Source organism: Perna viridis, chromosome 13, assembly GCF_037379345.1.
Source record: "Perna viridis isolate PV_CMFRI_1.1 ecotype Kerala chromosome 13, ASM3737934v1, whole genome shotgun sequence".
NCBI classification, from domain to species: Eukaryota; Metazoa; Mollusca; class Bivalvia; order Mytilida; family Mytilidae; genus Perna; species Perna viridis.
Genome location: NC_142457.1, coordinates 19861251 through 19864979, shown reverse-complemented (window position 1 = coordinate 19864979; position 3729 = coordinate 19861251).

Sequence of the window (3729 nt, the reverse complement as noted above, 5' to 3'; positions counted from 1 at the left end):
CTTTACTATCTGAAAAAATTACCCCATGGAAGTACTGTAAATTCGCATACAAAATTGGATATAGTCAAACAAATTTCAAATTAAAATAAAATGCAATATCCTTGTAAATCACTAAATTAGACGTTACGAATGTCTTTTTCAGGTGGACACAAAGTAATGTGCAGCCCTCCTTAAAGAAAGAAAGATCAAGAATGTTTTCAATTTTATTTGAATAATAAAAGAAATTAGTATAAGTAGAGCAAAAAGGGAAGCTGCGGTTAGAACAATAATCATCGCAAAGTGTAAAAAAGAAAATTCTAGTAAATTCAACACATTAAATTATACAAATCGAAAATAAAAAGAACAGTCGAATGTAACATGAAGACCACAAACAAGAAGAAAACAAATTAATCATCAATAACAACAACAACTGGCAATCGATAAATATTCATTAAAAAGTGTCTCCTTCAAAACATTTATGGAGAACCTTAAAAATATTTATGGATTAGAATACACATAATACATAAACCTTGATTACTCAATGCTATTGTAGAGAAATAAACTCATCATATAAAGAACTTATGGTTGAAAATACATGCCCATAACAAGCAATCATCAAACATGAATCATACTTTAGCTAGAACAATTGAAAAGGCATGATGTTTAATAAAAACATTGACCCTATAAAACAATATTATTTATCACCACCAATGTAAGGGTCTGACACTTCCCAACGATCTTAGAACTGTCCAATTTGCGAAGCAGTTTAGCGAATAGAGTTGTCACGTTATGAAACGTTTATATCTCTCTCTCTCTATATATATATACCAAATTGTAAAACGATACTGAAATAGATGTTATGAGAGAATATAAACGAGCAAAAATTTTCAGTCAACTTTAGACCTTCTTCATTGCCAGGCATAAACTGAGTGTTTATATATGTATAAAAAGAGCAAAATGCAAGAAAAAGATTCAATAATTTTACAATACGAAAGAGTGAAGGCAAATAAATGTAACTCTACAGGACACAAATGTGAAACAAAATGTAAAAATCAAGAAGAAATATCGATAATAAAACATGAAATGTTGTATGATTGCCAATGTCAAAGGCATCCACCAAAATCCGAGCAACAAAGAATTAAACTTCTACAGCAAATCCCATATCATAAAGTAAGCTGTAAAAACCCTCAAGAAATGAAGTGATATTATTCATAAAAGGCGAACATCAACCATATCTATAGTAAACACGTACAACGGATAAGAATGAACATAAAAAAACGACAACCACTTGATCATAAGGTTCCTAGCATGGAACAGGCACATACAATATGTGGCGGGGTTAAACATGCTTGTGAGCACTCAAACCCCCTAACCTTGGAGGCTGGTGGGACCGTACAACAATTAAAGGAACAATAAAAAACTAATTTCTTTATTTAACTCTTACGATCGACGCAGAATGCAAACTTCGTAACATATAGGGCAAACAAAAGTAACAAGCTGTACCAACTTCGAAAGAGTTCTCATTTTTTCTGTAAGTTATTTTATAATCCAAAAACAACAGCTAGGTAAACTTGATCCTTTTAACAATAATATAAAGAATGAACGTACAATAAGTCTGATCAAAAAAAAAATATATATATAATGACTTAGTAAAACAAGCCTTCGTGGAAATACCAAGAAAAATTGCATTGTTCTTACTAAGATAAGAAACAAAATAACCTGAGCAATCGAACAGAAAATAATAACATATATATCATATAAACTACAGTAGCAAGATTTTGAATTTTACTGAACAAACAAAAGAAAACAAAAATAAATAGCTGAATGAAAATTGTAGGTCAGGGTTCTTTAATGAAAATTAGTATTGTAAAGAAGTAACGAAATATTATGTTTCAATGAAAACTGAACTTTTAAAAGAAACCACTGACTTTGCATTCAACTCAATTTGAAGAGCTCTGAAGGAGACGTCATTGTTGAAAACGTTCAATACAAAAGGAATAGCAAAAAAGAAACACAGCTTTAGCCATGAAAAATGACTTAAATATATATATAAACACATTGTATTCAACAGCTTGGTTGCAAAAAACTCCCACTAAAAATTGATTGCAATGCAAGATTTAAGAAATTAATTTGTTTATCAAAACATCCTTTTCGCAAAATTGAACGGTAAAAATCGGGAAAATTACTTCCGAGGTAGATAACGCTTGTTGTCGTTTGTCCTATTTGTTAAAGTGTTTGTATTCTATATCGACATCAAAAGTTAAATCTAATTTAAAAGATAGATATAGATCGTTTGACATTGTTTTTTAATTTTCCAACTACTTAACCAGGTAACGTAGATAGTTGATCGCTACCAAACATGTTTATTCCTATCACATACTCTATGTGCCTGCCCCCATCCAAGAACTTGTGGTCCAGCCGTTGTCGTTGTTCTTTATGTTTATTGCTTTTCGGTTTACATTTTTTTCTATATATGAGGTAGTTTTCGTTTATTATGAATAGTTTCACTGAGTTTTCTTTAGGGCCTTTTACAACTTGATTTAAGGTATGGGCTTTGCCAATCGTTGAAGACCATGTGTTAACCTGTAGAAGTTAAATTGTTAATTGAATGTTGGTGGATGACAGTCTAATACCATACCACGTCTCTTATTAACAGGAAACCAACATAAACAAGTAATCGAATCAACACCAATACAACATGTCAACAATGTTGAATTAATTCAAACACAAAACTAAATTTGAATGAAGCAAATGAATTCTGACCTGTACCTTTAAGGAAAAATAACAGTCTGTAGTAATATATACGTAAACCATGATAAACAAATGATATCAATGAAATGAACCACAGAAAGTAACTTTCATAAACAGAAATAATTGAATGTTTTTTTAAGTATAATTGGAAACAAGAAGAAGTTACATGAATATATTTAATGAACATAAACACACACACTTATCAATTATTAGCAAAAAGCACGAGAGAAATAATTATTTTAGCCAAGAAATAAGAATTTTCATCTTTTATATTAAACATTGACCCTTAAACACGAAATGAATCAGTTACGGGGACAACTTTTGAACTAGTACATTATTTCGCTTTATTTTTTGATAAAAGATACATTCATTCCCATGTAAATATGAACAGACATCTATGAATTAAAGATAAAATTTATTTTATTAAAAACAGAACTAGTTATCAATAATGCAAACGAATAGGTTAATTGTAATCAAACAATTATTTTACCTTGCATTAAAAAAAGACTTGAATAAATATCTTCACTTTTAAACACGATATCAAAATTATCCAAAAACCAAGAAAGAAAATAATAACGATAAGTGGCTTTAATACAATGTTATACTCAAAAGTTACGACAGAAACTCCAGATAAACTACCGCTTATAAATTTAAAAATGCAAGGTTCAAGAAATGTATACCATTTACAAATTAAAAAATAAAAAAAAATGAAAAAAGAAAATGTTATTTAATTACCGAATGTTATTGGTGTGATAAACAACAAAAAAGCAACATTAAAAAGAGCAAACACTAAATGGATACTGTTGGAGATGTTTGTAAATGATTTTAGATGCGAGATAAAGTTGGCTAAAATATCAAAAGGAGAATACACCCAGAAATAAATATGTAGTTCTTGCTAGAGATTCTTTATAGTTCAAAATAATTCCAAATCATCCATCAAATATTCCGAAGACGATGTTTCCAAAATGCTAGAAATTTTGATCGACAACATATTTGTGC